The sequence below is a fragment of the Choloepus didactylus genome, chromosome 19 (genome assembly GCF_015220235.1).
Source record: "Choloepus didactylus isolate mChoDid1 chromosome 19, mChoDid1.pri, whole genome shotgun sequence".
Taxonomy (NCBI): domain Eukaryota; kingdom Metazoa; phylum Chordata; class Mammalia; order Pilosa; family Megalonychidae; genus Choloepus; species Choloepus didactylus.
Window position 1 is genome coordinate 24,997,509 of NC_051325.1, and position 13,585 is coordinate 25,011,093.

Below are 13,585 nucleotides of genomic sequence, written 5' to 3' on the forward strand. Positions count from 1 at the left end.
TTTTCCCATATGCTACTCTGCTGTTAACTGTTTGTACCAGTGTCATACCTTAGAAGTTGATCATGCAAGCACTTATTTATGTTTGCAGTGCTGACCTGTGGGATACATGCCTTTAAACAACCCCTTTCAATCAAGTTCACCTTTAGTGCTTCACTGATATTTATAATCCCATTAACAAACTATTATCACCCCTTATAATATAGAATATAGGGGACCAAGAGATAGACAGAAGCTAGTGAAGGGGGAATGATTACCTAATATGTACAGACATGTTAATGAGGGTGAACTTAAAGGTATGGGAAAGAACAGGGGAGTTGTGTTTTAGAAATGCTGACTGTCGAGAATGGGAAGAATCCAAGAGGAGATTTGTATGCATAGATCTGTAGTTTGGGAAAGAAGTCTGGGCTCTATCTCTAGGTTTGGAGGTCATTGGCACATGGAAGAAGTAAACTCATGGTAAAGGATGATACCATGCTGAAATAGTAGCTTTTGATAATAAAATTTAACATGATTTTCTGGTACTTCGTCACTGCTATGTGGGTACTACTCTAAAGACCATGATTTTTTTTCTTGCTACTATTTCAACGTTATGTTAACATTTTGAACACTATGAAAATGATTAAAATTTAAATATGTTTTTCTCAAAGCATTCCTTTTGTCAGCCTTGGATATTGGATGGCAGAAAAATGGGACGGATGGGGTGAGGCCAGGATTGGGAGTTGAGTCACACCAAACAGGTCTTTTAGTGTTGATGGTTTAGACAGTATACTCAAGTGAATGAATGTGATAAATCCAACTGTGACTGCAGATTCCAGAATCAGGACAGTATCAGAAAGCTCAAATGAGAAGGGTTCAGCAGATGGGTGAGATCCAAACAACTTGACCAGAGAAAAGCACCTGAAAGATTCACACAGGTAGAGAAGGACAAATAAGAAATACAGAGTCAGATATGAAGGCCAGGTTCAAATCCAAAGGATAGAGATTGGAAACCAAAGTCAGAGGCACAAAAACTATAGGGGTAACAACTGCTGAGAAGGTAGGTTCAGTTGAAGTAGAGTTCAGGTCAGAAAGCCAAGCACCAAACACAGAACAACCAGTTCATGAGCATCTGTGCAATACAAATGGGGACCAGGAACAAGAATTTTAATCTGTTTTCACTGACCCCACCATGCTTTGAGGTGGTGTTCCTAGTCTGGCCTCACCTGTTGGAGCAGGGACTGTCCCATGGGTGATGCCCAGGAGACATTTCAATAAGAGAATCTGATAAAGGGAAACCAACTTATTTACAACATCTTCTTTGACATGATAATGATAATCTATTTTCTTAGAAAACAACTTTATTTTTAGATTATAGGAACTGATACCAGCTTTTTTATTTTCTTCTGAATCCCAAATAAATAATCCATGATGTATTTTCCTTTAAAAGCATCATGACTAAAAGCCTGGTGAATCTTCTGTTCATGATTCTGAGGCTGTAACATATGTGTATCTGGGCAATGACATCTCAACAAGGGAATGGTGTGGTGGGTGCCCTTCCTTCTGCAATATGATTTTTCAAACGGCCATATTTCTTCTGCCAATGACAGGCTGGTCATTAAACACAAATTTTCTGAACACAGGTGTATTTTGGAAGTACTTTAATATCCATTATTACATTTACCAAGTTCTTAAAAATAAATCTGTGGCAAAGGAAAGAAAAATCTCTTAATGAGGGAGTCAATGAGAAAAAAAATGCTTTTAAGATACACACAAAAAGCACCATTTTAAAAACTCTATGGTCTTTTTCCTTGTATGTAAAATCTGGCTGTCTGTATGGCTGAAAATTTTAATAGTCCCATAATTACATTCAGCTGTAGGGCTTGACCAGCAGACCCTTAATGAGTTTCAGAACCAAAAGTTAGGGATCGACTGTATTAGACCAACACTCTTTGAGATGAGAAGGGGAATGTGAACAAAAAGATTGTCTAATAGATTGGCTCCAGCTCTGCTCACCTTGTCTCTACCTCCACCCCATCTTAAACATCTTAAACACCCCCTCTCCATTAAGTACTTCCTCCCATGCAGTCAAAGCTCCTAAGGCATATCCATGCCATTATCTTAAAAATAGTGTTGTGGGTGGGGCGATGGACAGAGCCACAAGTCCTTGAGTTGGTAAAGGTTGGAGAATATTGGAATTTGCTTCCGTTGCTGTAAGAGTCAAGTCAGTGTGGCTCTTCCCCGCCCATCCATTTGACTTGATTGCTCGAGTAGTGACACTTTAGTCACTGTTTGGACCTGATGAGTAGTAGAGTGCCTACCAAGTCTTTCTGGGACCCTAATCCTTTACCCTCAAGGAAACTGAGTCAGAGTACTAAGGGACAGCAGGTATTGAACACTTGCTACAAGCCAGGCACAGGTCTAAGCCCTTTTTCATGTCTCATTTTACTGAATCTTCACAAAAATACACTGAAGAAGGGTATTTTACAAATGAGGATGTTGCAACAAAAGGAGACTAAGTAGGTTGCCCCAGATAACGCAGTCAACAGGCATAGGAGATCGAGGATTCAGTTTCAGGCAATCTGGACGCATGCTTTTAACCACCATGATTAACTAATGAGAAATCAGGCTGCCTGAAGAGGCAATAATGTTATTTAATAAAATTCTTTTAATGTTAATCTTTTAGATTATTTCATAAAGGAAACAGTTTCACTGAATGCCCATCTTGCTTTTTTGAACACATCAAGCTCTATGCTCAAGGGAAAAAAATAAGACAAGAACAAATGAAAATACTTTAAAAGAAATAGAGTTATAAAGGGGTACCCACTTGAAGCAAGGGTCTCCAAATGGCTATGGACAGCTCATCCCATTTTGATGGATGGTGGCCTCTTGTGGAGATACTCCCTAGCCCCTGCTAACATTGCTGGTGAATCCCGGTAGGTGGAAGCCATAGGCCCTACAAGTATTCTGCTATAGCAGTGAAAGTCCCAGCAGGAAACCAAAGACACATTTCAAGAGTTTACCTGAAACATGTGAGTGGATTCTGAGAACCAACAAGGGATATAGGTGCCCCCACAGACTAGCAACAAAAGGAAGACTTTATCACACCTTCCCCTAAAGGGGCCAGGAGAGGGAATGGTGTTTCCGGAGCCCCGTCAGAACTGGAGCCAGGGAAGAACTGTCCCCAGTGGAGCTATAGTTATTGGGGAATCTCACCAAGGCACGGAAGGAATCAGGGGAATAAATACGCCAACTTCTTTCTCCTCCAACCCAGTGCCTCTCATTGGCCAAACCCAACTGGAAATCTAAGACAAAGAAGTTCTAGTAATGTTACTATAGATTTCCAGTCTGTGGAAATCATCCTCCAAGACACAGAGAAGAACAGATACTGATACTGGGGCAAGGGGAAGGAATGGTGGGATGCCAACTGAGAAGAACCAGCACAGTCCCCATTCCAGCCAGATACTGAAAGCCCTGTTAGTGACCCCATCTGTCATGGAAGCAAGATGTGATCATTCAGTCCTTCATTCAAAAAGCCCCAGCTAGAGTTAAAGGCCACACAGCCTCATGACTTTCATAAGAGCCCTGTGCTTAGCCTGATCCTGATTAGGGGCACATGGTTCATTTAAATTGAGAGAGGATGTGTATACCATGGAATTAGAGAATGGTTTTATTTGGCTCTAGAAAGAGTTGGGATCATTGAATAAAAAACATTTCTACCACCCCATTTCTCTGCTCTCCTTTATAGCTGAATGTTTCTTTCAACAGATTGTCTAAACTGTCCCCACATTCTTGCCTCCAGTTTTCTCTTTAACCCATTCAGAGCTGACTTTCATTCCCACCACCCCACTGATGAGCTCCACATTGAAAATCCAGTGGTTTATTCTCAATCCCATTCTCAATTTTCATTTCACTCTATCCATCTATCACCCATATTTGACAGTGTTTATCACTCCCTCCTTCTTAAAATGTGCTGTTCACTTGGTTTCTAGGATACCACTCTCTCCTGGTTTTTCTCCTACTTTCCTGCCTTATCCTTTGCAGTCTCCTTTGCTGGATTATTCTCTTCTCCTGACATCTTACTGCTGGGGGCTCAGTCCTTGTATTTCTTTTTTCTGAACGAACTCATTTCCTTGGTCTCTTGACTGTCCCATGTCTTAAAATATCATCTACAAACCCCGGCCTACCTCTGTACTCCAGATCTTGTATCTAATTGCTTACTCAATATCATGACTCAGATATATGATATGTACTTCAAACTTAACATGTACAAAATTAAACTCTTGATTCCCTCCACTGTCCATTCCTTTCACTGAATTCTCCATCTCAAGAAATGGAACCAAACGCTTTGTAGTCACCAGTGACTTCTCTGTTTTCTCACATGCTACATCAAATTCTTACTGGCTCCAGTGTCACACTACATCCCAAATCTGACTACATCTTATGACTTCAACCATCACCTTAATCCTGGCTGCCATCGTATCCAACCTGAACAACAGCCATGGCCTCTCCAGTGCCCTTTCTGTGTCCTCTCTGGGCCCCCACCCCCATTCTCCACACACCACTTATAGAAATTATTTTACAACGTGTCCAACCATGGCATTTCCTTGCTCCAAACCTCCATTAGCTTCTAATGACAAAGTAAAATCCAAGGTTCTTGCCATCACAAGGCCCTGTGTGAGCTTGTCATTGCTCCCCCTCAGACCTCTTATCATGCCCCTCTGGCCTTAGGAACCACTGCAGCCATGATGCTTTTTTATTGCCCGCTCAGCATCCACACACACTCCCACCTCAGGACCGTTAGGTTTGCTGTTTACTCACCTGCAGCTCATGCACTAGAATCTCACGTGGCTCCTTCAGCTAATTCAGTCTCTGCTCAAATGTCACCTCTTCAGAGAGGACTTCTCTTTCCACACTGCAGGGCACAGCACCTCATGTCACACTGTGTCCTCTTAGATTTATTTGGCTTCAAAGTGTTCACCGCCCCCTACATTATACTTCATCTCTTAGACTGTCTTGTGCGACCACTCTAGAATTGAAGCTCCATGAGGGCAGGGACTCTTTCTGGTTTGTTCATTGCTGTATCGCCAAGCACATGGAACAGTACCTAGCACAGAGTAGGTGCTCAGTAAATATTGTTTTGTTGAGTGAAAGAATGAATGAGCAGGATTATAAAACTCCAGAAACAGTCATGAAATCACAATGATGGCACCTAAAAGGTTAACTCAGTTCCCAGAGAGGGCTGCTGTGGTGGGGACTGGGGCTGGTGATCAAGGATCCAGCCTGAGCTGTGAGGGGCAGAGCAGGAAGCTCGGAGCTGTCCCTGGCAAGAGCTGCAAGGACAAGCAGTGACAGATTGTCCTGGAGACAGGTCTCTATTTTCATGTCATGCATTCTCAGTGCCTGGAGCAGCAGAGGCAGGAAAGCAGCACACTTGGGAGTGGTACAGACAGTGCTGAGCCAAGGGAGAAGCATGTTTCCTCCCTCCTGCTCCAAAAGAGTCTCCATTCTGAGGAACCAAGAATCTGGTCAAGTACCAGAGTTCATTGTGCTGTGGATGACATGGCTGCTGGTGAGGTATATTCATTTGCTCCAATTGCTGTAACTGATTACCACTTGCTTGGTGACTTAATGATACATTTATTCTCTTAGTGCTCTGGAAGTCACTTTCACTGGCTCAAAAGGGCCAGACTCCCTCTGGAGGCTCTTGGGGAGAATTTGTTCCCTTGCCTTTTCAAGCTTCCAGAGCTGCATGCCTTGGCTCACGGCCCCTTCCTCCGTCTTCAGAGCCATCAACATAGCATCTTCAGATCTCTCCTTGCTTCCATTGTCACATCACCTTTGTGTGCCTCCCTCTTATAAAACACTTGTGATTGCATTTAGGGCCCACTAGGATAATCCAGGATTATCTTTCCATCTCAAAATGCTTAACTTAATCAATCTGTAAACCTCTCTTACCATACAAGGTAACATTCATAGGTTCCAAGGATTAGGACCTGAATATCTTTGGGAGCCATTTTTCTGCCTCCTGCATGGGGTATATGGGAAGCTCAGTATGTTCTTTGACTTTTTCAGTTCCACATTCTATTTGCTATGGGTAAAGTGGTTTGATTTGCAAACTCATGTGACCTAGCTCATTCAAAAGTCAAGAAATGCCCTCCTAATTTAAAAATATTGAATGCATTTCAAGAATCATAATTTCTATCATGTCTACCATCTATTCTCATTTCCATAGAAACGAGAAATGGAACGCTTTGGCAATACTGTAACCACTCAATGCAATTTGTTTGTGTTGTTAATAATATAGTCTGATTGTCACACAGATTAGTCACCACATCCTCATTGCAGTCAGGGATGCCTCTGCTATTACATATCATGTGCTCAGAGAGTACAATTCATTTTCCTATTGGCTGAAACCGTCAGACTTAGGAAGATAAATTGGCTGCAGAGGTAAACACATATTGGACATATACAATGTGTAAAGGGAAAGACACTAGATTAGAAGCATCCACAGAGCCTGGTTTCTAAGTCCTTGCTCCATCACTCCTAGTTTGTTTACTTTGGACAGGCCACTTCCCCTTCCCGAATCTCCATTTTTTTATATGTAAAATGGGACTCATAGCATTCTGTCCCACAGAATAGTGTGACAGTACAATTCAGGGATAAGAGCTCAGGGGTCTGGTGACCCAGATCAAATCCTCTCAACTCCACAAGTCAGCAGTGTGAACTCAGTCAAGTTAGTTAACCTCTCTGAACCTCAGTCTCCTCTATTAAATGAGCACAGTGATGTACATTCATGATGTACATTCATGGAAATAGTGTAGAGACTCATGTAGTATAAATAAAGTAAGAAATACAAGGTATCTGGTATACTGACCCACAGTAAGTGATTATTAAATGGTACTTTTTTTGTTTATTAGAAGAAAATCCATTATTATCTATAAATTCATTCATTCAACAATTATGTATTTATTATCTAACATGTACTAAGTACTATGGAAAAAATATATACCTGACACAGCTGGCTTAGTTGTTAGAAGGCAGAATAATCACTCATGAAACTATTTAGGAATTGTATCATTAAATTTCAAAGTGCATGGAACAGACCAAAGGAGGTGTGTTCATTCATTTATTTAGGTGCAGCCAAATGCAGTAACTAATGGAGAGCTCATCCCATTTTGATGGGTGGTAGCTTCTTGTGAAGACACTCCCTATACACTTCCATGTTAGTTTTCCAGGAGTGCTATGACAAACAGCACAAATGTGTTGGCTTAAACAGCAAGCAATTATTGCCTCACAGTTTTGAAGGCTCAAAGTCCAAAATCAAGGCGTTGGCCAGGCCATGCTTTCTCCCCATGCGTAGCCTTCTGCTGCTGGCTTGCCTTGATCCTTGGCTTCCTTCTCTGCCTCCCATCCCATGGGGATGCCCTTGGTCTCCTCCGGTGTCTGTCTCTGCAGTCTGGCTTCAGAGACCTCCAGGCATACAATTAAGGCCCACCTGATTCAGTTTGGCCACACCTAAATAGGATTTTAGGAGATCCTATTCACAAACAGTCAACACCTAACTGATAATGCATCTTTAGAGGGTCCTGTTTACAAATAGTTGGCACCCAGCGGAATGAGTTTAAGATACGAACATGTCATTTGCTGGGGTTTTTAGCTCTGTCTACCCCAGCTTCTCTTCCAGGAGCCCCCAGAACGTGGCTCCTCTGGCCACGCTGCCTGAGTGAGGAGAGGGGCCTGAACTCTGATGACCTCCCCGAGCTGAGGGTGGGTCCAGGGCCTTCCCCACTGGTCATTGTCGTGCCACCGTGCAGGGGGGAGTCGATGTTGGGTGGCTGACGGCTACTGAAAGAGCACAATATAGTACCACTACCTAATGAATTCCAAATATAATTTTATGTAGTTTTTTTCCCAGACTATCCATAACACAGTCCACTTCCATGACTGCAAATTCCTAGTGCCCCACTGTATTTTGATTGTTAACCATTTCTGAGCTCAAAATCAAAGTCTTTATCAGAGAGGCTATTTTAGTATTTGGATTTAACTTTCCAGGTCAGTGCTTTCCAGTAGAAATAATATGTGAGCCACAGATACAATCTTTGCTTTTCTAGTAATCACATTACAGAAAGAGTTCTTTTAAAAGTGAAATTAATTTTAATAATACCTTTTATTCAACCCACTACATCCAAAATACCATCTTTCAACATTTAATGAATTTTAAAAGTATAAATATATTGTGAAAACAGGTGAGATGGGCAGATTGTGTAACATAGCTAAACCTTATTTATCATAACAGATAATAAAAAAATGGAGATGTCTAAAAGTTTATCTAGCAGCATATATGTATTTTTGACCATATGTAAAAACCTGGAAAAAAAATGGCCAGAACTGAAGAAATGAAGTGGTGGCTTCTAGGAAGCACAAATTGTAGTTATAGTGGGGTATGCTGCTTCTTCCTACTTGGGTGAACCTGGGCCTTGTTAAAAACAAGCACTATACCTAAAAACACTCACCTGATTGTGGAGGAGAAAAGAATTTATTCACGGTCTTGCAAGAGCAGGCAAACCAAACAGAACACAGCAACATTGTATATCCTAAGTCTAACACGCAAGTCCCTCCCGTTTCTCCATTGGCTCGATACTCCAGAGGGTACAGCCTATCTGAGAGAGCTAACTAGTCTGCCTTTGGGATTTTAAATTGTACAGCCTATCGAGAGAGCTCATCCAGTTTAAATTTCCCACTGAGAGTTCCCGCCTCTGATTATAGCTAGCGCCAGCTCTGGGCTTATGTCTGGGGCTCTCTCCTTCCCTTTAACCACAGAGACTGTTTGAGCCAGTCTTGTTTAGTTTCCATTTTCCCTACTCCACCTTGCCTTTATGTGAAAGCTAAACTTAACTCTTTCTTACAGCCTTAACCGCTCTGGACCTCCATTTCCTTATCTGTATAGTAGGAATGATAACAGTCTTTATCACATAAATTACTGTGAAGAGTGTATGTGAGATATACACACTGCACAGTGTCGGGCACACAATTAGCCTTACATAAATAGGGTTTCCGTAGCTATCTTCTGGTCTCTTGCATAGTGCTATGCCCAACACCCCAAGATGCCTGACTCTCATGGCCCCCAGTAATGGCCTTTCTTGCCTTCTGTTCCTTCCTTGCTAATAGTGATCTGGATTGGGAAATGCCCACATGCAGGAGCTTTTAGATTCAGCACTGCTTCGAGCATGACAGCTGCTGAGTAGGGCCGAGAGCTGGGGTGTCCTTGAAGGCAGGTTGAGGGCTGAGATAACCAGGAAGGGTCAGAGCAGAAAGAGGGCCTTGGAATCTGGGGATCCAGCTTCCTTCTTCTAGAATATTCTTCCAATCAGAGAACATATGATGACCGAAACCATCCATGAAAGCTGCGCTTGCACTGAGTGTTGTGAGAAACTTTCAGAATCTGGGGTTCTTGGGTCTGTTTAGTATCTTCCTCTAGGAACTTAACTGCACGTTAGCATAATAAAGACCTTGAGAAGTCCTGCAGAGGAAACTTAGGTAACTCTTCGTTTCCTGAACATACTTAAGTAAGAAATCAATCCCACCCATCCACCCAGAACCCTGTTTGCCTCTCAAATAGCTGATGTTTCTAGAACGTACTTGGGTTAATGCTGAGTCAAACTAGCTGGTGAATGTTCACCACTGTGTTTAAAAAAGAAACAAAGGGGTGGGGACATAGTTACATTAAGTCTTGAAACACCTTAATCTAAAAATCAATAGCAAATTTCCCATCCTGAAAGATGTCTACTGAATTGTTCTGGAAGTAGGCCTGCTGGAACTCAAAAGGTTGAGTGAGGTATTCCATGCCCTTGGGTTATATGGATCTTTTATTCTATGTGAGGGTTGTCCCAACAGGAGATGATCCAAGAAAGCCTCCAGAATCTCATAATTAACTTATTAGACCTCATCCTTCCCCACTAACCCATATCTCTAGGGGAGCAGGTTCTCCTAAGAAGGACAGAGTGGGTGTTCCTGGCAGAGAAGGCGAATGCAGGGCAGCAATACATTGCCCAGTGATCAAAAGCCTGTGCTTTAAAGTTTAGTCTCCAGCTCTGCAAGTTTCTAACTTGGGCTCCAAGCTTCTGTTTCCTCTTCTGGAAAATGGAGACAATGATACCTTTCTACCTCTGTGAAAAAGAGTTAACAAATCAGGGGTGCACTGCTTACCCATAGAAAGGCCTCCTTGCAAGCTGGCATCTGAGAACTTGGATTTTGAGAGGGTTCTCACCATTCCCTGAGAACACCTCACGGTGCCTAAAATGTTTGACCAAACAATATGTACTTCCTTCTCGGACTCTGAAATTTTGTTACCTGCTAGCAGAGGTTGCCTACATGACCAGCCTCCAATGCAAACCCTGGGCACCAAGTCCCTAATGAGTTTCCCTGGTGCACAGCATTTTACACGTGCTCTCACAATTCATTGCTGGGGGAATTAAGTGCATCCTTTGTGACTCCACCAGGAAAGGACAGTTGGAAGCTTGCACCTGATTTGCTCCAGACTCACTCCATGCACCTTTGCCCTTTGTTGATTTTGCTTTGTATCTATTTGCTGTAATAAATCATAACCGTAAGTATGACGTTATGCCGCAACCTAAGAGTCCTCCTAGCAAATCACTGAACCTGGAGATGGCTTTGGAGATCCCTGACACACCTCCTCACAGAGTTATTGTGAGTTGTAAATTTAATTGTAAGCATTGAACATTTAGTACAGTGCCAGATGCAGACAAAGCATGGACATATCAGAGAGAAGATACCATCTGCAGAGGGAAGATACCATCTGCCAAGCAGATCTTCACTTCCCTACTCCAAGGTGCTAAAAGTCACCAGGACTCTGTCTCTGCTTTCCACCTGGGTGTGGGATTCCTGGTTGCCAACAGAGTAACAGCCCCTGCCAAGAAAATATTACTATACATCCCACATTTAGTCAACTGTCAACTTCACAGAAACGTTGCCATAGAATTCAGAGCTGTTTTCTTTTTTCCTTTTACGTTACCTCCTCTATAACCCTTTAACACAACCTTGCCAGACATATAGAACATACCAGATAAGTGAGTCACGGGTTTGTTTTCCACAACTCTCTTAGAAACTGGAAAAGAATTAGTTCATTGATATTTTCTTTTTAGACCTTCACTTGAATGGTATGGCAACCACTGGGAAATTCTCAATCAGGTGGGGAATAGTAAGATATTTCTGTTGCAATTCTAAAATTATTTAGCCTAGTATTTTCAGTGTTTTTTCAGGTATGAAAGATGCAAAGGATTCTTCTCAAATTATTTTTGAGAAATAATTGCCATCCTTTGTTTTAACAAGTGGTCATATCTAAAGTTTATTAAAATGTTAGGTAGACTCAGCCAACATATAACAAAATTATATTTTCAACTGTATTTTGTTTTCACTAAATAATACTGAGAGATGGTGCGTAGAGCCACTTATTTGGTATAATTTCCTGGCCACTGAAAATGTCTTAGGCCCTAAACTAGACAGATAGTAGCATCACCATCATGACTCCCTTGAGTAAACACAATTGTATAAGGCTAATATAGTTACCCAGATTTGACATTGAGGTAGCCAAAAGAGAAAGAGAAAAATGACAGGTATCTGAAGATGCAAGGTATGGATTGAGAGTCGAGTCTTAGATGGTATATTAGTAAAATTTTTCTAAGAGTCTACTCCAAACTGTAATGGCTTAAACAATGACCATTTATTCAGCTCTGGATTCTGTAGGTCAGCACTTTGGGTTCAGCTCAGCTGAGCTGTTCTTCTGCTAGTTTTGGCCGGACTCACTCAAGCGTCTGTGGATGGCTACTGTTCAGCTAGGTGGCTCTGTTTCTGGGGGTTGGCTGGTTGTAGGCTGGGATGTTGTGGTCTCTCACCCTCCAGCAGGGTAGCCTGATCTTGTTCTCAAGCGAGTGGAAGGCTCCAAGAGCAGTAAGAGGGCAAGCCCCAGTGTACAAGCCCATTTCAAGTTTCTGCTTGTGTCGTGTTTGCTAATGAGTCATTGGCCAAAAGCCAATTACAAACCCAAACCCAGACTCAGTGTGGGAGAGGGCTAACCAAGGGCATGGATATTGGAAGACATGACACATTGGGGCCATTACTGCGACAGGAACCCACAGCTGGGTTCCTTTATTCTTTGCACTTTGGCTTAGGTCTGCCCAAATGTTTAAGATCAGTTGACCTATATTTATTGACATACTAATAGTAAGGTACCTAAGAAATTTTTTTAAATCTGAATTATTTTTTCCAGGAAAGACAGTACATCAAAGTATTCTGAGACTTTATCATCTTCCATTGGTCTTAAATTAGTTTTCCAAATTAATCTGAAGTAGCAGCTGGCAGGGAATGGGATGGATTTTGAGAGAGTCTGGGGAGTTATGGCTGGGAATGATCTGTCACTGTCAGGAGAATGTATATACAGACAGAGCATGGGATGGGAGCTTCAGAAAACTGGAACATGCTTCTCAGGTAGGATAAATGGTTAAAAGCAGAAACCAAAATTTTAATAATGGGTGAAAGGAAAGGAAGGATGGGAGCAAGGGAAGATGTTAACCTCTATGGAGCTTTGACCCCATATTCGCTATTCACTGAATGAATATACTGTTCTTGGTGCTACTAGTCAATCAGAAAATATTCCTTGAGCCCTAATATACACCAGATGCTGGCAAACACTAATGAACAAGCAGGTAGCATCCCTTCCTTCATGGAGCATACATTCCATTGGGAAAAGTAGACATCAAGCACCTCATTACACATAATTAATCACAAGTGGATAAATGCTGTGAAGATGTACACAGAGCTCTAGGAGCGTAAAACTCACCGCTTTAAGTCTGAGGGGCCTGAGATAAGGTGTCCCCAACAAAGCAACATTTAAGCCAAAACATCACCAGGCCCACACCAATACTGTAAGGATCCCCAAAATGATCACAATTGTCCTGTTCACAGATGAGTAAATGCAGAGGGAAAATTAGTTACTCCAGATCTCAGCTAAATAGGTGGCCTACCCAGGATTCAAACCCAAGTTTATCTTATATGTTCTCCGAAACCGTAAGGCATACTTGGACATTTTTACACATTTTTTGGAGGTATTCCTGTTTTGAATAGATAAACTTGCATTGTTTCAAACAGGCAAAACACATTTATACAAAATTCTTAATATCATATGCAGTATAAAGTGAGTCTTCCCCCTGCCAGTCTCCCAGTTCCCTTCTCTGTGGGTAGTGCCCGTCAAGTTTCTTATACACTTCTGCAGTCATATATTTAATACTTGCAGCTTTCACATTGTGCAGGTGCTTCTCTAAGTGCTTTACAAGTGCTTATTATTTAATTCTCATAATAACTGTATGTGATGAGTATGATTATTATCTCCATCTTTCATGTATATGCATATTTTATTTTTCCACACAAATAGTTTTGTACTTTAAGTGAACACCAAACTTAAGATGCTTCTCCCCATGTATTAGACTGCTTTTGCTTTAATAATGCCATATAAGTCCAAAAACCTCAGTGGCTGACCTACAGACATTTACTTCTCAATTTCTCACTCAGGAGTCAGCTGTGACTTGGCTGT

The 13,585-nt window shown here is 41.8% G+C and overlaps 1 protein-coding gene across 3 annotated transcripts in view; it reads left to right on the top strand.

The window, feature by feature from the left end:
- PAK5 (p21 (RAC1) activated kinase 5) overlaps positions 1–13,585 on the top strand; it is a 328,406-nt gene that overhangs the window by 220,219 nt on the left and 94,602 nt on the right. The window lies entirely within an intron of this gene.